This window comes from Pelodiscus sinensis, chromosome 3 (genome assembly GCF_052426305.1).
Source record: "Pelodiscus sinensis isolate ZL-2025 chromosome 3, ASM5242630v1, whole genome shotgun sequence".
NCBI lineage: Eukaryota > Metazoa > Chordata > Testudines > Trionychidae > Pelodiscus > Pelodiscus sinensis.
The window spans coordinates 181,983,995-182,007,272 of NC_143054.1; the positions used below are offsets into that span (position 1 = coordinate 181,983,995).

Sequence of the window (23,278 nt, forward strand, 5' to 3'; positions counted from 1 at the left end):
TGAAGGGAATTTTTAATGGCCATATATGTGTATCCCTGGAAAAGAGAAGCATATAATTAAAGTGCTGATAACTTCTTGTCTACTGGGTGCTGCTAAAATAAATCAAAATCAGTTATGCAAAATCTAAAATTATCATTTGAAAATCACTCTCTTTGAATAATTCACTCATTGACTTTCACATCAAACAACCATTCCAGCCACCCACATGCATAGTTCAGTCTCACATTTAAACTCTCTTTAATTATCAGCATTAACCTATCCCATTGCTATTTCATTCTTATTTCACATTGGGGGAGGGGTCAGTGATTATGATAAATCACAGTGAACTAGAAGACTTTGAGTTGTCCTCCTCTTTTACAGAGTTGCCTTGATCAGCCTGCAACAATGAACTCCCCAGGCCTGCCTTTGTCCTGAGTGAGAACAAGGACAGATAAGCAGCCTCCTTAGTGATAAAGCATCTCCTGCGTCAGTCAAATGGTAAGCCTTGAAAATGTTTAATGCAAAGTAGCTTACCTGTCTTTAATTGTATCTGTGAGCCTCAGCTTAGAAATGGGCATATCTTACAGTATAAAATATTTTACCGTGTTCACATTTCCCCCTTCGTCCCCCATTTCTGGCCAGAAATGATATCACTGAGCACACACTTTGACCAGACGATGCAAGTTGTCTGGTTTTTATCTCTATTTTATTGAATATAAAATATAGCGCCCTTTTTCTGATTGTTTTTGAGGAAAATGTTCTTGGTAATCAGAAGCAGAGAAAGCAAGCCTTGTACAATATTTTTACCAGGATGTATATAATTTCACACATCCAACAGAGTGCATCATGTTAAATCAGAGTGTTGCGACTGGCTAAAGCCCTAGGTTTCAGTAGATGATGCCTGGTGTTCTAGATTCTGATCTCAATTACATTAGTATAAATCCAGAGTAATTCTGTTTACACAAGCATTCCTTAGATTAGACTCTGGCTCCATTGCTTGGCTACCCCAAAGGGTTATGTCAGCTCTTGAATGGAGCACAGTTGAAACTGTGATAAAAAGGGCTGAAGTATACACCTATAGGAGAAGAGGAAGAAAGAAGGCCAGAGGGTTAGTGAAAGAGGGGAGGACATGGGGGAGGCTGCAAGAAATCTGAGAGCCAGCCGGTGTGGGCTGCCTCTGCTCAGAGCTGTGTGATTAAGTGGCTGCTTTCTATTTTTCAGAGCCAGACACTGGCTGAAAGACCATGGGGACTGTTATAAAGAAAAGTTCTTCCTTTGTTTTTCATTGCAATTAAGATGGTGTTTTATAATTTTTAAACAGCATAATTTATACATTGCTTCCATGGTGGGTGGTGGTTGCTTCCCCAGAGGGAGAGAGCATGCATTATAGGAGACTGTTGTGTATTAGTTTGTGATTATGACCTGAGTGTGTGTAATTGGAAGTGGAACTGGACTGCTGAGGTCTCTCAAGCTTTCTTTTAACAAGCCAGACATTTAACATATTCATCCAGTGCAAAAGTTTATTCTTGTTAAAATTTAATTCACTATTTTCCCCTGCACTTTGACGACATGTTTAAGTTAGTTCCACATTTTATTTGTCTACTGAGCTCCCTAAGTTGGGGAAATTAGTATTGTGTGTGCAGTTTGATTTAATTAGTAATTGGGGAAATAGGTCTGGCATGTTTCATGGAGGCTTGGGGAAATTGTCAATTAGCATTGTGTTAATTGGTGTCTGCTGTCCTTGCTTTTTAGTTTTTAACCCCTTTTACCTTGTTCCCACTTTCAGTGTGTAAAATCTGGCTGCTTATTATTCTTTAAGTAAAGGATTAATTGCTTCAATTCCTGCCTGTGCTTGGTGTCCTTTCCCCCCAGCGTGGTGGGATTTGTGCGTGTCTGTAGAGTAGGCTTTCTGATTTCTTTCAGGATGAGGCCCTTTGTCATCTATTTCAGATGTTTCAGCAGAGTTATCCTACTGAGCCTTGAAAGACCTCTGCATAGAATAAGGTATTTTACTTTCAGTAAAGGTGTTGCATGTTCGTTAAAACCATATATAACCATCTCCTAAAATTACTTGGGCATTTGAAGTGATAGAACCATTGAAGCTGCACTTTCCCTTGCCTGATGCTACACTGGGACAAGATTGGGGCATCTTAATACACTACCAGGTATCAAACATATCATGGCTAAAATGCTACGATTGCCTAGCTGAGGTATCAGACTGCCCAGCTGAGGTATCATGCCCCCTCCTCTTTAGTACTGTCCTTTTACCTCTTAATGGGCTTCCAGTATCCCTTCACGTTCTAGTTTACTTCCCATTCCATGAAATCTCTAACACCAACCTATTCTTCTGGAAGCAGCTCCAACTATACACCAACAATGAGTAGTCCTGTGGCACCTTAGAGACTAACAAATACACATACATAGTATCATGAGCTTTTGTGGGCCAAAGCCACTTCCTCAGCTGAGCAGAGTAGGGGGGGGGACCCTCATAGTTTATAACAGAAAAAGAAGGGGGGTACCTGTCAATTGTAGTACCAGTGCTAAGTAGGCTAATTGAGCAGTGCCTCTTCCAGAGGTAGATAGAGTGGGCATTGCCAATCCTGCTGTCAAACAGCATTTCAAGCTGCTGAGGGCACTAAAGAAGTGAGGTGACATGATCAGGCCCCAGAAGCTTCAACATCAAAATATTTTCCATCTGGGCTGAAACTCCAAGACAAGCAAATCAGTGTTTGCAGCCCAGTAACAACATTCCAGGAGGTACTATACGCTAATGGGAAGAAGCACATCCAGAGATGGCATTAAAAATGGCTTATATGCTTCTGTGTAACAAATTTATGAGTGTCCTCTGCATCTAGACTGCCACCGCGTTCTTTCAAAATTAAATGGAAAGAACGTGGCAGTTTTTTCAACCGCGGTAAGCCTCATTTTACAAGGAAGAACGGTCTTTTGAAAAAAGGCATTCTTGAATGCAAACAAGGCTTTTTTGAAAGAAAGCATCCAGACTACCTGGGTGTGTCTTTCGAAAACGCAGCTTGCTTTTTTGAAAGAAGTGGTTGCAGTCTAGATGCTTTCTTTCAAAAGAGGCTTTTTTGAAAGATTCTTTCAAAAGAGGTTTGTAGTCTAACCGTAGCCTATGAGGCTTTGTTACTTAAATACCCTTATAGCCTAGCCACAGAGGGTGCCAACAAGTACTCACCTTACTGGATATTCTGGAAACACCTCCACCTACCCAGCCAGGTCAGTTTGCTCAGCCCCTGGCATGAAGACAGAGCCTCATGTTGTTCTTTTCATTCATAGCACTGGAGTGTTCTTAGCCAGCAGGGAAGCAAGGCCAATGAGGAACTGAATGTGGAAGGATCCATGCTCCAGTCCAGCAAAGCATGTAAGTGTGTGCGGAGTATTCTTCCTTGTTCAGCAAAGCATGTTTCAAATTAGTCAAAAACATGTGCTTAAGTGATTTGCTAAATAGACATGGACTGCTGAATTGGGAATAACATAGGGAGGTAATTTTCAGGTCTCTAAAGTCACCATTTCCTCTCCTGTCCCCTACCTTACTTCTCCTATACACACACACACGTGCATGCACACGCACACGCACACACACACAAATAAATAGTCCTGGACATGGCCAATTTTTGAGAAAAAGGACAGAAAAATTGCAAGAACAATTAGGCCAACATTAGAAATTTATTCTGGAGCTTCTGAAAATCTGAAGCTGAAAGGGATGAGGGAGGAAGGCCTTATACTAGTTAGTGGAAAAATATAATTGAAATCACAGGTAACAGTAAAATAATATTAAGGAGCTAATAATAAACTCCAATATCTAAATAGTTAAGACTTACATGGCTAGATAACTGGAGTGAGGCTATTTATCTCCATAGAGCCTGTAATTTGTTCCCATTAAAAAGCCCTCTATTCAGGGATTCATACCTCAGTTGATTCTTGGCAGAGAAAACGTCAACCCAGGAGCAGCTTATGTTTTATTTTAATTATCAAAAATCTATTTGGTCTTTTATAAATTAATAGGAGCTGAAAATAGAAGCAATGTGATCTCAGCGGAGTCCCCAGTGGACATTTGTCCAGATCACACAACCAGCATACACTTCAGTACAATTAGCAGTCTTTGCTCAAGAGAGGCCCAGGTCTGGGATAGCAGCGTATTACAGGTCAAAACTGAAGGGTATTGGCACAGAGCTGTGTGGGAAAGCTTTGTACAGTGCCTGTTCTCCGTAGGCTTGGCTCTTGCCCATACTATTAATCACTCTCTTTGACGAGCACCAAAATCACATGCAATTTACAAACACAAATTTGAAAACTATGTGTTTGAAGAAAGCGAGGAGGGGGGTGGAATTCATTGGCAAATCAATCAATAAATAAATGTAATAGCATTCAATTTGTATGACACCAGTCATTGAAAGAAAGGGATAGGCCAATTTAAAGCTGATGTTATGCTCTTAACTCATGTTGTTGGGAGTCCAGCTACCAGCAAGAGGTTAGCATCAGTGTCTAGTGAGAATAATTAATTAATTGTTAATTAGTACTAACCATTTAGAATCTGATCTTGCAAATGTGAGTAGGATGTCCACATGCATAAAGTTAAGCGTGTATAAATGTTTGCAGATCGATATAACGCCAGACATACAGCACTTACGCAGAGTAAGACCTGATCCTGGCCCTGACTACTTTACAATCTATGGACAAGACAAGGGACTGTAATTTTGGTGGAAAGGCCTTGTTGTGTATTATGTATGTCGCATGATGAGTTTAAAAAGAAGTATCAGGCTCCCCTTTGCATATACTCCCCTTTCCTGCATTGTTGCAGAACATTTGTTATTAGAATAATAATAAATTATTGGATCTGGAATTGACAAGGTTATGTAATTTATTTTTTTCATGTCTAACTACTCTGATGTTATACACCTAACAGAGGCATTTACCTAGTAAGATCCCCAAACCTTTTAACGGGACTGAACTTATCATTTATGCCGGTACAAATCAGAAGTAACTACCATTAAAGTCAGTGGAACTACTCCAGTGTAAAAGTGATGTAAATGTGGTCGGAATCAGACCTGGTGTGTGCAGAAAATATTTCACCCGATGCAGAAACTATAATTGGAGTGACATTGGAATTTTATAGCTATTTACCTATTTATTTTCACTGCACACTAACCCTGCATGAGCGTCTTAACTGTGGATAATCTTGAGAAATCAGGCAGGCAAAGTTTAATTTCTTAGCTGGAATTTTACTAAGGTAGTGAATAAACATGAGAAATTCCCTTCTTTCTGGTTTGCCACTTTAAGGATGCACTGGATATGGCTGGCGTTAAGCACATGGAAATGCAAGTGGAGGCTTGAAGTCTTGCTTTTTTGGGAGGTCTTGCACACAGCATAAGCTTTCTAATAACTCACTAGGCTCTTTCATCCCTTCCGGCAGCATGTCTGTGAAGGAAGGAACAGTTCATCACATGGTCTCTGCCACCCACATATAGGGCTGCCAGAAAACAAGAATTCTGCTTCATGGAAAATGCTGAATTCCATATCATGATGACAAGGAGATGTTGAAATGACGAGACACTGTCATCATGATATGGAATGGAAACAAATTTCAGACTTTTGAAAATTTTCACCAAAAAATGAGAGAAAGCATTTGCCACCCCAGAATATCTGGGTGGTCAGGACATATAGCTGGGAGATCCAGGTTAAAGCCCCCATTCACATTCCAGCAAACAAAGACTCTCGCGTCCCAGGTGAGTACTCTAACTAGTGGACTCTCTTTCCATCTCTGTCAATCTCTCCTGTTAGGGCTGTTGCACTTTGTCTAAAGAAACATCATTGGACTGGAGAAAGAGACAGCTCTGAACCAAGCAAAGCAGCAATGTGACCCTCTGTGTCCCATGTGACAGCCAAGTATCCTAACCACTCTCTACTGAAATTCACCAGAAATTCCATCTTGAACTTGAGAACCCTGGTGATGAAAAGACAGTAAAAACCAATATGTTTCTGCATAACATTTCAGTTTCAACAAAACAGCATTTTCAGACAGAAAAAAACAAAGTTGCTGCAATGTTTTCAAGCAGCTCAGCTCATGCCAGACTGGGTCATGCCATTTCTTGTGACTCTGTATATTTAAAGGCTGACATTGTTTCAACTGGAACTGCTTCAAGATCAATGGATTTGCAGCTCTCCAGAGCTTTGTGACCATTTGATTTTATCAGTTGAGTGAAAAGCAGCTCCCTCCTCTAACTGGCTCTCTCCTCTTCCCCCCACCAATCGCTCCTTCCTTTCACCATCCCCACACCCGCTGACCAACATGTTGCTTCTTCCTGCCTGCTGGTACACAAAGCTCCTCCAACCCACCCACTCCCACCTCCTCTACCAGCTGGCAGCTGCCTCAGCTTCTGTTGGACAGCAGGACACCCTCTTGCATTCCTCTCCCAACCTGCCACCCACCTCATCAGCTTCCTCCCTGCCTTTGAACCTGCTACTCCTGCCTCTCTACTTCATTCTCATGGCACGAGCTACCCTTTCTGTGCCCCATATTACTACAAGGTTTCATTCTTCCTTTAACTTTTACTTCTCTTTCTCTTCCCCCTACCTTCTTGCATGTCCCAACACACATTGAAACTTCTCTCTTGCTGCTTATCCCTCCACTCTGCTAGTACCCTGCCCTACTTCTTCTCCTCACCAACCTATCAGCTTCCACCAATTGCCCATCCCACCTCTAGTTAAACAAAGATTTGTGAGAAAGGGGAGATTCATTCTCTCAAGTGACCAGGAGCTCTTGTTTACCTCTCATCATAAAAACACTACCTACAATAATGGGTGTAATGGGAGGGCTCTCCAATGGAAACAAGTCAAAGTCGCTACAGTATGTTGGAACTTTCATCACTGAGGGGTGGTAGATGTGAACTTAGAATGGGAGCATCAATTCTGTGGCCATCTTATAACACTGAGTTCAAAGGAAACACAAGATCAACGGTGAGTGATATATTTACTCCCAGCAACAACCTTTGTTTTACGTTAAGCAAAATGCAAAACATGTAAATTCTCAAAGTCGGAGTCTAATAAATCCATTCCAGCTCAAATCAATCCTGTTGTGTTGAAAGGGTACGTTATTTCAGGACGCAAGTGTCAGCAAGTATTTGTTTTTTTGGAAACATGAAAGTTTTTATTAGTTCTCAATGGGATGTTAGTGAAAACCAAGTAGCACTTGAAAGCAGGAGTTTTATGGTTCTGAGTGGGATACAAAGTATGGGGAGCTTACTCTGGACTCCCTTAATGGTTCTCACAATTCAGAGAATTTGTGCCTGCAGAATCAAGAAGAGAATAAGTCTAATGGTTCATTAAGGGCTAGATTCTTCTTTGGACAACATGCCTGTGCACAGGAGTAAGAACTCCCCTTTCAAACCATGGCGGGCCACTTAGGGTCTAGGCACTCAGGAATAAGTGAAGCTATCAGCCCACTTCTTTTCCCCACCACAGAGAAAGCAGGTGGGGTATGTACCGAGTGGAGGGGAGTGGTTAGTCTTGATTCCATAGCTGTGCTGGGAGGAGAGGGGTATCAGAACCTGTTGTGCAAATAGGCCAGCAGCAAATCACTGAGCACCAAGAGGAAGGAGAAAGCAGTGATGAAATTGTGACTCAGATAAGTTTCTCTGAGTCATAACATTTCCTGGGGCTACCCTGGGTTTGTGAAGCTCACACATCACCTCTTGCTCTGGAGTATATTTACAGTCACCATCTAGGCTTTACCTAAATAATCTAAGTACAGTATAATCTAAGTATGCCACATTATTTCCATATTTTTAAATGAGGGGAGCTCATCTAGCACAAGCAGGTGGTGAGTAAGGAAACATCTTTTCCCTCCTCTGGGCTCAGCTCAAGCTGTACCACTAACCACCTCCTTCATGAGCTTCTCCCACTCTTGTACTCATGCCTTCTGCCATATGGCATCTAGCATATCTCTCCCTTACTCTTTTCCTTTCATGACACATAATCCCCAAAGGTGGAAAAGTGGAAATGGGAATTCTCATGTCTTCAGCAGGGACATGGAGATATTCTGGGAAGGAAAACAAATTGCTCTTTGGGGACATTTGCTTGTGCTCGTCTTTTCATTGTTTTGGAGTGGAAAAATGTAAAAAATGCATAATCCATAGTCTCACTGCTCTCCTCTCCTCCTCTACCACTTCCAGTTATACCTGTCACTGGTGCAGTCAGGCCCAAGTTCCACTAACACCCTCCTTCTCAAAATAACAACCCTGCTCCAAATGAGATCATGATTTCTGATGGTGTGAGTTAGTTCTGAACACAATGTTTCATTTCAGCAGCTCAGTTGGAGCCTTCCCTTTCATGCAAAATTTCACATTTCCAGCTGGCTCCACACTGGGTTCCAATTTTCCTCCATTAACATTAATGCACGTAACCCACTGAAATTCACTGTGCATCAATGAGAGTCTGGACCCCTTAACATTTTCTTCAGGTTCACTCTTCAAGACCAGCATTAGGGATGCACACAGGTTCGCTATGAAGAGCAAGCTTGCCAGGTGAATGACAAAAACCTTGAGAGCTAATGTTCTCAAGCTTTGAGGAGGCTGTTTATGTATGAGCCTGGCAGCAAGCCAAACAGAATGAGGCAGGTCTAGAAATTATTCAGAATGCAATTAAAACATGTCTTTCGAAGCTGAGACATTTATATCTGGCAGCGTGGAAGACTAAAATGTAAAACACTCTCATACACTCTGCATCTAGGACAGATAGATCTCATGGGGCTGAACCCCTTGGCAGTGCTCCTTGACTTGAGGCTTCTCCTGTCAGGACCTTTCTGAGGCTCTCTCAGCTGCCAGGTCTTTGCCTTATTCTCTGAAGTCTGTCTTCTTTCAGACTCTCTCTAAGCTTGATCCTGTGAGGCACTAAACACCGTAGCTGTGTCTAGACTGGCCAGTTTTTCTGGAAAATTAGCCGCTTTTCTGGAAAAACTTGCCAGCTATCTACACTGGCCGCTTGAATTTCCGCAAAAGCACTGACTTCCTACTGTAAGAAATCAGTGCTTTTTGCAGAAATACTATGCTGCTCCCATTCAGGCAAAAGTCAGCTGAGATTTGTTTTCCGCAAAAAAGCCCCGATCGCAAAAATGGCGATCGGGGCTTTTTTGCGCAAAAGCGCATCTAGATTGGCCACAGACGCTTTTCCGCAAAAAGTGCTTTTGCGGAAAAGCGTATGTACCAATCTAGACGCTCTGTTCCGAAAATGCTTTTAACGGAAAACTTTTCCGTTAAAAGCATTTCCGGAAAATCATGCCAGTCTAGACACAGCCCTTCTGGTCCCAACTTCAGTGGAAATTGAAGGTGCTGAGTACCTTGCAGGATTGGTCTTGCTGTCTTTCTTTTAGACCTCCTTTATGTACCATCAGTGCCTTCTAAACTCACTTGACACAGACATTATTCTTTTACCACAATATTCCTTCTAATGTTATTTCTAATGTGTTCATGTCTTATTTCTTTCCCATCTGCTCTTTGGCCTGCTCACTGTGTTTAATTGACCAGATGATTGATATTGAACTATTACTCAAAATTTTCCCCTCCCCCAATCAGGCTCAAAAAGAATCATTAACTATTCACCTGGAATGGGGACCACACTCTCCAAATTGTGCTTGCTCTTCAGCAAGTTTTAGAAGTGCAAGGGGAGGGAAAACAGCAATTTAACTATTTAGCAACCCACCATCGCAGCTGTGTTCTTCCAAGCTCCTACCACTAACGTGGCCACAGTACATGCTAGAGATGGCAGGAGGTGAAACTGTCTCTGCACTCTGGAACATCCTTTCGAAAACAATAGAACACCCCCACTGGCCTGCATCAGGTCCTGTTTAATCCTGCCTCTTCACCAAACAGACCGTGAGAAGATGGAAACAATGAGGCAGTGCATTCAACTTGCAAAAATCAATCTCAGGGTCCAAGCAAATCTGGCAACAGAACTGTCCTTACCCATACGCAGAATGCATAGTTGCGTAGGACTCCTGAAAATTTGAGGCACCACTGGGTCTGATTGTCCACCCACTCACCTCTTCCCTATCCCTGTTCTGTGGGTCTGCTTCCTTTAAAGAGGATCTAGTTAACTTAAAAGTGAAAAAGCCTGCCAGACCTATTAGCAGAACCTGTGAAAGAGACATTCAAGTGGTAATGAAGCCATTTAACAGGCATTTGCCAAGCCCCGGGTACATACTGTCAGTTTCTGAATTTACTGTGTTATTCTACAGGACCTTCATTTAAAATTTGCTTTAAAAATATTTCATTAGTGCATTGCTGAAGATTATAAAAATCACAGCTCTAAAAAACCACGTCCTCCCCTGGCTACCACAGGGCATAGAGGCACCAGTTTAATAATAGTGCCTGGAGTCCCCATAAATCCTAAGGATGGTCCTGTCTGGATGGGTTTACTTCTCTCTTCAAATGTCACAGAATCTTGGAGCTTCCATGAGCTATGAACTAAGAGGTATGTGAAGAGGGTCAGAGCAAGGGAAGCTGAAGGATATGGGAGGAGAGATGAGTATGGGTGAGGAACAGCTGGAAGAGGGATTACCGAGAGATGTGACTGCACTAGGAAGGAAGAGATGCAGGACTAAGAATCGGGCATTGTAGCAAGAAGAATGCGATCAGACTGCAGAATACTGAAGAATCATGGTATGTGGTGGAGGAAGAAGAGAAAGACCTCATCATACTTTTCATGTCTTACCTGAATCTAATCATCAAGTGAAAGAGGAACCTTTTCTTCCTACCCTCCCAAAGTATGGTCACCAAATTAAAGCATTCTATATTAAGGTAACATAAAGGGTTTGATCAATATAGAGAATAAAAAAACCATCAATATTTGTCATTTCCTGTGCACTCTCAGGGTTATTTTGGTTTGTGGCCTGTGTGATTTTTTTTTATGAGGGGGTGGTAGCTTTTTGCAAAGCAAAGCTGTTAGAGGATATCATGGACATGTTCAGATATGAATTAATTAGAATTCCTGTACAGTTTTCTTATGTTAATTATAGCTTAATTTGATTGCTTAATAGCTCTAGTTTTCGTAATGTTTAGCACCTGTTGTAAATTGCACAAGATAAATTGTCTTCTGCTGTCTACTGTGTTTACTCCCAAATTTTGCCTTTACCCTTCAGCTGATGGCTTTGGATTGGAGCTGTCTCCTTTTTGTGCCTGTGGCCTTTTCATGAAAGAATTCTCTTTTTCACTGGACTATTTAAACAAAGAAGGAATAGATTTCATTTAAATACCTTTTTTAACAAAAATCAATGGTTTTTAAAATAATATTGGAAAAGAAGAATGTTTCGGGTGGTTTAAACAGTGCAAATGTTGACCCCTGCTATTATGCGGGCTTCCACTTATGGGTCATCTTTTTTTCCCTTCCCCTTTTTGATGCACACAGGTTTTTTATTCTTCTTTTACTGGATTATTAGACAGAAGTGGAGGCCCTGCATCATTAATTGATTTCTTCCATACATTGTACTATGATACAATTTTTCAAGGCTGTGCATAATTGTGTTCTCTGTGCCAGTGTTCTATGTTCTGTCCTTGTCATATTGTCATTGAAGGCTGATTCCACCCTCTGTAATTGGAGATGTTCTACTTTTGGACAAAGGTGTGGGGGCAGCTCAGGGGAACAGCACTGACATTTACTTCATCAATTTATTTTTATTGTTCCTACATTTATTGCAGCCATAACAGCCCTTTAATAGTTATATCTCCTCCCTGTAGGGTATTCTGGTATTTGAAATTTTTTTAACTCATTTGTTCTCATAGATAACAGTAAAGTGCATTTCATGCTAACCTTTAGGTTTCAATCTTCTCTCTTTCTTTGGCTCTGAAGCAGTTGCAGCGTTAAACTTTTACTGCATTGTCAATCTAAAGGCCACCACCACTGAGTCTATTCTAATGCTGGAGTAACCACAAATTAGTGGTCCTGAAAATTTCAGGGAGGTTAGCCTTAACCAAGAGTACAGCTATTATCATCATTCAAAACTGGTCATCCTTTTACAGAGGAGGGGGTAAATACTAACATCAAGTCTCCTTTTACAGTCTCTAGTCAAATAAGGGATCATAATTAAATCTTTATGACTAATAGAGTAACAACTTGACCAGCTATGAGGCTGTGCCCTTCAATACCTGGCAGACAAGACATTGCATTAAATGTTTGAAGAAAATTTCACTTCAGTTGGCAATTTTTCCTTTGTCTCTAGTATCCGCTCTCCCCAACCCCCATGGAAGTGACATTATCTCACTCACTAATTGTATCACACTTGGCACTTCATCTCCAGTATGATAGCATCAGGGCAGATACATGGTTTCTAATATTCAACTCACAGGTGAATTTAGGAAGGTAATTTTCACAACTCAAAGTTACACTTCTGTGCCCATATCTGAAGTTTCAAATTGGCACCTTCAATGAAAGTTTACCATGGCTTCTATTACATGATCTTCTGTGAGGCTGCACCTGGACTTGCCTGTGTAAAACCCCAGATGGTAAATAAATTAAAATCCTGAGGTGAATGATCCAGCTGGACCATGTCTTTAGAATGGGCAATACAAGACAGCTTGATCCACAAATCACTACATTTTTGTGTAGTCTGAATTTAGAGCAAGTGCGGCACGAGCCCTTCTCTAATTTCTAAGGTGCTGTAAGAAGCTAACCACTTCCTCCTAGACGCTGACTTTCCTTGACACTCATTGATCTCAACGGTCAACGGGTCAATTGAAGTCCATGGAAGTTGAAGGCATCGACAACTTGTGAGATCAAATCCCTAATGCAGCAACTTATTAAAAATAGTGAATTAAATGTCAACAAAAGACATTTCTTCAAATAGCGGGACTGATTCCGGTTTTAAGGTACTTATACATGGCAGTTTTGGAGCTACAAGGGCTTAGGAAAATCCACCTGGAAAGCAAGTGTGCTTTCCTACAAAGAGAGGGGAATGGCACACAAGTGCTTTGCTGGGGTCCTGAAGCCATAGGAGGAGCCATCTTTCTTCTAGTTGCAGCTTTTGCCAAGAACATATCTAACCTCACCTCTCTGGTTCCACCCTCTTTCATTACACAGACAGATTCTTTACCTCAAAGCCTTTTTTTCTTAAAGAAGCTGCCAAGAAAGATCTTAATTAAAGGGAATGGAGACATTCAAAATGAGAACAAATTAGGGCAACGAGATACACAGATGATTAAGGATAAGAGGACTGAAGAAAGCAGTGTAAAAAACCCTAGTTGATTCTAAGAGAGCTGTGTAACTGTCTCTCTACTTGAAGTACCCAAACCTGCCCTAAGTTAAACAACAGTGCACTGTGTGCTTTGAAGAGTACTTGTTTGTATTTGTTAGCTAGTGGGCAGACTAGATTATCTGGAAGCCAAAGCTACTGCTCTCAAGCCTGATTCTGTATCAGGGTGCCTGACCCTGACAGACGCTGAATACTGCTGACAGGAGCTGTGCGCCCTGTATATATTCTATATCCGTATAAGCTGAGGCTTATGTCTATGCTAGTTGGTCGTGTACCCATCCTGTAAGGAGGCACTCAGCAGCTATGGGACCAAATGCTGATAGCTGCAGAGTACCTGCAGCCCCCACGTCGTCTTTAAAAATCATTGCCAGAACTGCAGTATGTTCACTACTTCTGGCAGGGACGCTTGTTAAAGCTTGTATGGCTGCTATCTCAAGTTACACTCATATAAATCAGGAGTCACTCCAATGACGTCAACAGCATTATTACACCAGTGCAAAATTGGTATGAGGGAGCTCAAATCAGGCCTTCCATACTTGCTGCCTTCAAACCTTACTGTCACCATTTAGTGCTTTCTCACACATGTAGGTCCCTGGAAGCCAGTGGAAGAATGTATCTGGGTAAAGGCTCACCAGTGTAGAAGCTGTAAGTGTGATTCACTGGGCTAGATTTTCAAAATAACTCACCAGAGCTTCGGCCACACCCAACTTCAAAGCACTGGTTATACAGTCATTTTTAGGTGCTAGCAGGAGCTCTGCTAACTTGTATCTGTCAAACCAGGCTGGGAAACTTGCTGTTTGGGGCTGCATAGACATGCCCTTCCTCTCTCTGTGCCATGATTCCCCCATCTGTAAAATCGGGATAATTCTGTTTTATAGATTATAAGCCCCCTGAGGCAGTGACGTTCACTTATTAGGCATCTGTATAGCACCTAGAATAATGGAACCCTGATCTCAGTTTTGTTCTAAATTCTCTTGTAATATAAGCCAAGGGTTTTCAAAATTGGGTTATGGGCCCACCCGGGTAAGCTGCTAACAGGCCCACAGCACTTTGTTTATCTAAGTAGCCGTAGCCACAGAACCTCACAGCTCTTATTGGCTGCGGTTTGCCATTTCCAGCCATATTCCATAAATATTCGCACACATTTTTAGTGAATTTGCTTTGACAGTGGTTCTCCCCTCTTTTGTGTTCACTTTCTAGCTAACGATTTAGCAAGCATGAATGTTCTGAGGAGCAGTAAATGTGGGCAAATATTACATAATATTTGTGGAAAGCAAGTTTGACTCTGTAATTGCAGGCACTCAAACTGGAGCCCATATGCTAAGAATAATGTTCATTCACCTGATGATTCAGCAAGGAGCTTGAGCACATGTTTACACACAGGAACTGTCCCATTGTTTTGGGACCACTCATGCTTAAAGATAGTCAGTGATGTGGAGTTTGGGTGTTTTCTTCATTCAACCAAATTTATTTACACTATTCCTTCAAGAGAAGCAGTTATATGGATGCCAATAATCCCCTCTTTCAGGAATGTTGGCCAAAACATTTGTGCCCCAAGAATTGATCCTAGTTTGATTAAGGCAGAAAGTAGACCTCCCTGCTGCTTGCAACAGCGCCTCCAAAAAGGAACTATACAACAAAACTGACAACAGGATAGTATTTCTTCAACTGAACAGTGCTCAGATACCAAGAATAAAGAACTTGTAAAATGTTCAACATGCCAGCTGATGATACCCTTTTATAAGGGTCAAGACTCTCAAACAAGAGACACCTCAAGTTACTCTCTAAAAATTTGTATGTAGACACCTAAAAGGGCTCTGACATGACATAAAGTATTTTTAAGCATATGCTTAGCTTTAAGCAGCTGAATGATTCCAATGATGTGTTGATGTGCTTTGCTAGATTGAGGATTTTCAAAAGTGTTGAATATCTAGCAGCTCCAGCAGACCTAAATGTAGATCTCTGTTTTCTGGAAATTGTGATAGAGACTTCATTATTGGCAACTCCAAGAGATCAAAAACATCCATCAGACACCGCCTCCCCCCATTAGATTTATTTAAAATTCAGGATTTTTTTAAAATAACTTTGGAACTGGGGAGTATTTGTCTTCTAGACTGCTTTCCTAACATTCAGGTTTCCAACATATATTCTACAGCCATGACAACTAGGAACTTAATTTAAAAAAACAAAAATAAAAAAGTGAGATTCTCATATAACCAGGAGCTGGGACTTGAAGAAAAACTACAATCACAAGACTTGACAACACTGAGGTTTCCAGACTGATTATGCATACCTAGGGCTTTGGATACGGATCCAAATTTTCACATAGTTCTTTTACTGAACCTGAATTCTGAACTTTTCAGGGTTTGACCATCACAAATTATTCCAGTTTTTGCCAGCTCAAGTAAACCAGCAGATACCCTACTAAGAATGCCACACAAAAAACCCCTAAAACAACTTACATTCTGGCAATTCTTCCACTGCAAGGAAGAACACCTGTTATAAAGCCAATCAGAGATGAAAGAATCAAATGGAGGTGCAACTATCTATGCCAATCAACTACAATGTTTTCCCTAGAGTCCTGGTTTGTGGAGAAGAGTGACAAAGCTCATAGTGATAGCTAAGGAAGAAAGTGAAAGCAACAGGTCTGGGTCAAGCACCCAGCCTATTATAAAAGAGGGTTGCTATTACAATAACAATGTATTTGCAACATTATACTGCAGTTAAGGTTGTGTCACAGCTCCCATTAGGATCCCTCTATTCTTTCTATTTCCAAGGATTTATAACTCAGCCACAAGAATCTGCTATCAGTTTATAGTTGACCTGAATGTGGAGGTGGAGTTGCTTTCTTTCCTTTCAAAAGTATAAATAATTTGTAGGCCTTCATTTTTTAAATCAGAAATGAGAATTTAAAAAAAAAAGCAGAAGCAACAGATGTTAATGCTCAGGTTCCTCACTTTGATTTGCCTTTTCTACAATGAAATTTTGCAAGCAATGAATTTTTAACAGAAGGATCTTTCTATATAGACTGATTGATTTGAAAATATAGTTTAGGTACTGATAGTAAAACAATCTGGATCAGAATAACTCATTTTCTAAAGCTGACACTGGTTCAACCGCATACTGCTTGTTTGAGTAAAATGCTCTTTGCTGAAGACTTCCCCAGTGACAATACAGGTAGACACACAAGAAGGAGCAGCAGAAATCAATATCCACAGCGCTAGGCTTTTCTATCAGATCCCTGGTTGGTATCCGGACCTATGTATGATGCTAAGATGTGACTCCCAGGTATGCTGTCCTTTGAAGTCAGGGATTCCTACAGTGAAGGGCTATTTCTACACTGGCATGATTTTCCGGAAATGCTTTTAACGGAAACTTTTTCTGTTAAAAACATTTTCGGAAAAGAGCATCTAGATAGGCACGGACGCTTTTCCGCAAAAGCACTTTTTGCGGAAAAGCGTCCGGGCAAATCTAGACGTGCTTTGGCGCAAAAAAGCCCCGATCGGGGCTTTTTTGTGCAAAACAGTACTGTGCTGTCTACACTGGCCCTCTTGCGCAAATGATTTGCGCAAAAGGGCTTTTGCCCGAACGGGAGCAGCATAGTATTTCCGCAAGAACACTGACGATCTTACATGAGATCGTCAGTGTTCTTGCGGAAATTCAAGTGGCCAGTGTAGATAGCTGGCAAGTTTTTCTGCAAAAGCAGATGATTTTGCGGAAAAACTTGCCAGTCCAAACACAGCCATGGAGTTTACCTCCATCTAAATTGGAAATATCCCTGCAAAGTATGCAAATATCATTACATAGCCCATTTTTTCTCCCTCTACCCATTAAGTATTCTTTTGTGGCTTACAACTACATCCTTTAAACCAGCAATTTCGTGTGTCTCAATGCTTGGCTTGCCCAGCTTCCTTAAGAGTCAGTGTGCCTGTCCACTGAAAATTAAGCTTCTTTAAGGTGTTTCAAATTGGGCACTCAAAATCATTAGTTACTTCTGAAAAGGTAGAATAGTGATAGAAATGTAGCCATGTTAGTCTGGTGTAGCTGAAACAAAAAACAGGACTGTGTAGCACTTTAAAGACTAACAAGATAGTTTATTAGGTGATGAGCTTTCATGGGCCAGACCCACTTCCTCAGATCAAATAGTGGAAGAAAATTGTCACAACCATATATACCAAAGGATACAATTAAAAAAATGAACACATATGAAAAGGACAAATCAAATTTCAGAACAGAAGGGGAATGGGGGGGAAGGTAAATGTCTGTGAGCTAATGATATTAGAGGCTATCTTTGTAATGGGGTAATTGGAGAAGCTATTTTTGTAATGGGTAAGATAATTGATGTCTTTGTTTAAGCTTAGGTGTAAAGTGTCGAATTTAAGCATGAATGACAGTTCAGAGGCTTCTCTTTCAAGTGTGGTCTTAAAAAGTCTTTGAAGCAGGATGCAGGTAATCAAGTCATTGAGACAATGTCCTTTTTGGTTGAAATGGCAAGAAATTGTTTTTTCTTTGTTATCCTGTCTAATATCTGTTTTGTGTGCATTGATTCTTTGGCGAAGTGTCTGAGACGTTTGTCCAATGTACATAGCAGACGGACACTTTCAGCACATAATAGCATAAATTATATTTTTGGATGAGCAGGAATGTGTGTTCTTGATCTTATAACTAACTTGGTTAGGTCCAATAATAGTATCAGCAGAGTGAATATGTGGACAAAGCTGGCAATGGGGTTTGTTGCAAGGGAAGGTACCAGGGTTGTTATTAGTGTCGTATGTTCTGTGGTTGTTGGTAAGCATCATCTTGAGGCTAGGTGGTTGTCTATAAGAGACTATGGGTCTGTCTCCCAGAGACTCTTCGAGTTTAGTATCCTGTTCCAGTATAGGCTGTAGTTTATTGATAATGTGTTGGACAGGTTTAAGTTGGGGGCTATAGGTGATGACAAGTGGTATTCTATTGTTGGTTTTCTTGGGTCTGTCTTGAAATAGATGGTTTCTAGGTATTCGTTTGGCTCTTTCAGTTTGCTTTTTTATTTCTCCGGGTGGGTAGCTGAGGTTTATAAATGCTTGGTAGAGATCCTGAAGTTTCTGGTCTCTGTCAGTGGGATTAGAGCAGATGTGGTTGTATCGAAGGGCTTGGCTATAGATGATAGATCGTATAGTGTGTTCTGGATGGGAGCTGGAGGCATGTAGGTAACTATATGAGTCAATGGGTTTTCTGTAGAGAGTGGTGTCTAATTTTCCAGTGCTGATTTATACTGTGGTGTCCAGGAAATGGATCTCTCATGTAGAATGGTCCAGGCTGAGATTGATGGTGTGGTGTAGGTTGTTAAAATACCTGTGGAATGTCTCCAGTGTTTCTTGGCCATGCGTCCAGATCATAAAGATGTCATCGATGTAGTGTAAGAAGAGAAGTGGTAAAAGGGGACGGGAGTTGAGGAAACGTTGTCCTAAGTCAGCCATAAAGATATTAGCATACTGTGGGGCCATGCGTGTACCCATGGCTGTGCTGCTGATCTGGAGGTATAAGTTGTTCTCAAACTGGAAATAATTGTGGGTGAGAACAAAGTTACATAGGTCTGCTGTCAGATTGGCAGTGGTGTCCTCTGGGATAGTGTTTCTAATTGCTTGTAATCCATCTTCATGTGGGATGTTGGTGTATAGAGCTTCTATGTTCATGGTGGCAAGGATGGTGTTATCGGGGAGGTTATCGATGTTTTGTAGTTTCCTTAGGAATTCAGTAGTATCTCGGAGATAGCTGGGGGTGTTGGTTGCGTAGGCCTTAATTCGTACCCTGTCTTCAGTCTCTCTGCAGAGGTAAGTATTCCTTTAGGCCAATTTCCTCAGTGGTGTACTTTCATTGAAGTCAAGAAGTTTAAAGAATTCACCAGAGATGTTTAAAGAATTCAGGCCCACAGGCAGGAATTACTGTGGGAGGAGGGGGTGCTCTTTTGTAAATGTGGATCACAAGGGTGTGAATGCACTCCCTTATCCCCCCAAGTAAGTGGGGAAATCAGAGCCAGCCTTCCCCTGGCTGGTCAGAGCATGGGGGAGGGAGGCTCAGGAAGTGTGCTGTTCCTGCCTTCCCCTGGCCGGCAGGAGCATGCTTACTTAGGGGACCGTGCGGGTGCTTTCACACCCCTGCATACGGGCCTGGAATTCACAAATGCATCTAGGCTCAAAACACTTTTGTTTCTTCCGTGTTTTATTATCATCGTCAATTTTTATTTGGGACATAGGAAGCAAAACAAACAATGTCACTAAGCTTAGCTTTAATCATCTGCAGACTTTGTTCCCATCTACCATTGTAATCTAGTGGTATGTTGCCTGCTTATTGCAAATACTGTTTTATTTCATTTTTATTTGCAAATTGATCACAAGTCATTCATCTGTAAAAATGTGAATCACAAAACTCACATGCTTAGCTCATGTGTTGTGAGACTTAGTTAATGTTTGTATAGTACATTAAAGATGAGAAATGCTACACACATTTAATTATTGAGTCATATTTCTATTACTCTGTTATTATTATTTGGCATGCTTTTAAATCATATCCCAGTATACTGTAACTTACTGGACTTTCATGGCAACTACCAAATCAGGATGGGAAAGAGAGAAGGCTTTTGATTAGTACTCTAGTTTCAGTCCCAGTGGATTGGTTTCCCCTTTGGCTCAGTTCTGTTCAGTTCTTACTTTCTTGAAGGTTTGAATAGCCACATGACCAAAACTTCCAAGCGTGCCACTCCACTGTGGGCAATGCACTTAGAACATGCCTGCAGCAGGCAAGGTATGCATATGAGGAAAACAACACATGCATGCATTTGTGATTTTTAAGACCAGCCTAAATGGTGACAGGTCTGTTAAGTTTCTTCTTCAAGGAGCCAAGGCAGTTCTGAAGTACTATATGGCAGCACAAATTCAGAGCATGTACAGTTTAGGAATGTCTTTAAGTCATTTTTCCCTTTTACTACATGTTCCTTTGTTCCTATTTATTTAATCTATAATTTATTGAAGATGTCACTTGATAGTGTCTTTACTGTGCCTAGCTGGAACTTCTTCTAAAGTACTTCTCAGTAGGCACTGCATAACTCCTCTTTGATTACCATGTGATTAGTTTGTTCAGCTGATGGCCTTTCTTCTCTAAGATCCTCATTGTGTCTTCTGCCTCCTATGCAGTTCTTAAGAATTTAAATGAGCCATTTTATTTCTTCCTACAAGCAAAGATCGACAAATCCAGCCCCACCCTTCTGCTTTCACTTTTAGTGTGCCTAATAAAAGTCATGCAATTTTTTTTCCTGTGTGTCGTGGCTAATGGAGAATTTTATGTTGTCTCTGACATTGTTTGTTGCGCCTCCCACAAGACTGTCTTTCTGAAGTTTGAAAGACAGTAGCATAAATGTTAGGGAAATGCCTCTGCTGTGTCAGATCTAATTAGACACTTGCACTTGTGGGACAAACACCTTCAGTGTATAACTCAAAGCTCACCCTTGTTCAGCGCATCCACAGAGACTATCAAAGGGAAGGTCCCATAAATAGTATATAGGCAGTTTAGCCTGACCACAGGAGCAAATTAGAGCCAATTGCACTCACTATTTAGTTCGTCAACATACTTTTGCTATATCAAATATACAGGCCGTATTTCCACAGCTCTATCTGATTGATTTTTAGAGATACAGAAAATTCTCTGCCCACCGGCTTTCAGTTCAAGTTTCAGCTGGGCTGCATTATGCGCAAGTGGAGAAAAACCAGATGAGACTAGTCACTTGGCATGCATTCTCCTGGGGCTGGATCCCACAGAAGAGGACACAGCTAGTGAACTGCTCAGGAGCAGAGGTTGTACAGGTACTGGCATTGTGCAGCAGTAGCTTGGCCAGGAAAAGGAGTATTACTCCTACTAGTGCAGAGCATGGGATGAAGTACTTTGTACAAACCCCCAGCATGGGGTTTTGGTCCCAGTGGAGCTATACTGTGCAAGACCTGATGGGCCATTACCTAATGCAGGGAGCTGCCATGCAGATAACTCTGATTCACAAAGCACGTGGGGGTACAGCGTTCCTGGCGGAGACTCTCTGCTGCTTGAACCTTTGTGTGGAGTAGAAACAAGAATTTTCCTCCATGTTGGCAACTTCATTCAGTTACAATATTTTCCTCTTAATTCCACCCCTATATAAAATTTAAAAAAAAATAAAAAATTAATGGAGATTGCCTATCTCCTAGAACTGGAAGGGACCTTGAACAGTCATCAAGTCTAGTCCCCTGCCTTCACAGCAGGACCAAGTACCACCCCTGATGAATTCTTGCCCCAAATGGCCTCCACAAGGATTGAACTCACAACCCTAGGTTTAGCAGGCTAATGCTCAAACCACTGAGCTATCCCTCCCCCATATAGCTTGAACCACAGCCTCCTTCTGCTGCTGTTCTGAATTTATATTCTCCCAGGGGGTCTCTACAGCCTAATGAGTACCACAGAAATAGGTGTCTTAGAAATACCCGACATAGATGGATATTTATGTATATTGCAAAGAGCAAGGGCACTTGGAGCTACCAAACTGATTTTAATTTGACATCTAATTGGGGACTTGAATCCAGAAGGTGATGGGCAAGGTACTTGCCCAAGTGTATCAGTTACACACATTGGGGAGCCGTTATAGTGGTGAGTGCTTACTCATGCATATAATCCCACAGAAACCTTTGGTGAGTAAATGCTCATTGCTGTGAGTGAGAGCTTCTCAATCTGCCCCGGCAGAATGTCTTCCACTGTATAATATAAAATGTCCCTAAACCCATATAAATGTTTCTTCATTCACCCTCTACTGCTTAAATATCTAGGTCCGACTCCTGCTTCCCCCCAGGGACTAGAACAGTGAGTCAGGTTCCTCTATTCTGCATTTGTGTTGATGTGGGTCTAAAACAGAGACTTGTGTTTGGATTAGAAAAGCAATCAACCCTCAGGAAGAAAGCCTGGTCTAGACCTAGTTTGAAATTTCCCTATCTCTCTCCACCCCAACCTTGAGAGAGCAGCTCCCTCTGTGGGTTTTCCGTCTTTGCTGTTTGTTCATTAACAGTGTATTGAGGGAAGTGAGCAGAGAAGAATACCATGCGGCTGCTAAGAAATATTCTTTGTCGCTTCTACAGTGCATGTCAACGGACAGATGAATTTGAACAAAAAATAGAAAGGGTTTTCTGCCCCACAGCTCTCACAAGCTAGCAATAAAATCCATTCAACCTTTACACATATACAGTTCCCCTGACTAGTCCCCTTGCTCTCAAGTACACGAGTGTGTTGTGTGTTAGTGAACTATCTATGGGTATGTCTACACTACAGCGCTAATTCGAACTAACGTGTCTAGAACTAAAAACTAGTTCGAATTAGCGTTTTGCTAATTCGAACTAGCATGTCCACATTAAGTGGACCCTGAACCAGGCTTAAGGATGGCCGGAAGCAGTGCCGGCAGGGCATCAGAGGAGGACTTAGAGCGTGGAGATGCTGCCTCAGGCTAGCCCAGGGCTGCGCTTAAAGGGACCCGACCTCTACCCCGGACAGACAGTTCTCAGGGGTGCCCCGCTTGCAAAGCAGTCCTGGCTTGGATTGCCTGACTACCCACACTGGGCACATCACACCACTCGGCCATCAGCCCGGCTGCACTTGCCGCAGGCTGCCATCTGGTGAGAGGGAGCAATTGGGGGGCTGCAGGAGAGCTTCCACCCCCAGAAGCCCGCAGAGCCAGCCCAGTCCTCCCCATCGGGGGCTCGTACCCCATTCCTCCCTCACCTCCTTCCACTTACCCTTCCCTAGCCCCTCTTCTTGATGTACAAACTAAAGATAACGTGTCTTCCAAAATGGAATCTGTCTTTATTGAAGAAAACTGGGGGAGACTGGGAAAAGGAGGTGGGAGAGGGGAAGAGAGAGGCTGGGAGAGGGGAGGGCAACTAAAATCATCAGGGGTTGGGAACAGGTCCCATATGAAGAGAGGCTAAAGAGACTGGGACTTTTCAGCTTAGAAAAGAGGAGACAGAGGGGAGACAGGATAGAGGTCTCTAA

The 23,278-nt window shown here is 41.8% G+C and overlaps 1 long non-coding RNA gene across 1 annotated transcript; it reads left to right on the forward strand.

The window, feature by feature from the left end:
* Nucleotides 1-364: 364 nt before the first annotated feature.
* LOC142828066 (uncharacterized) lies at nt 365-4,803 on the forward strand. Its single transcript, XR_012903002.2, has 4 exons — nt 365-477; nt 1,903-1,983; nt 3,277-3,361; nt 4,600-4,803. It is a non-coding gene; the product is annotated as an uncharacterized LOC142828066 (long non-coding RNA).
* Nucleotides 4,804-23,278: the final 18,475 nt, after the last annotated feature.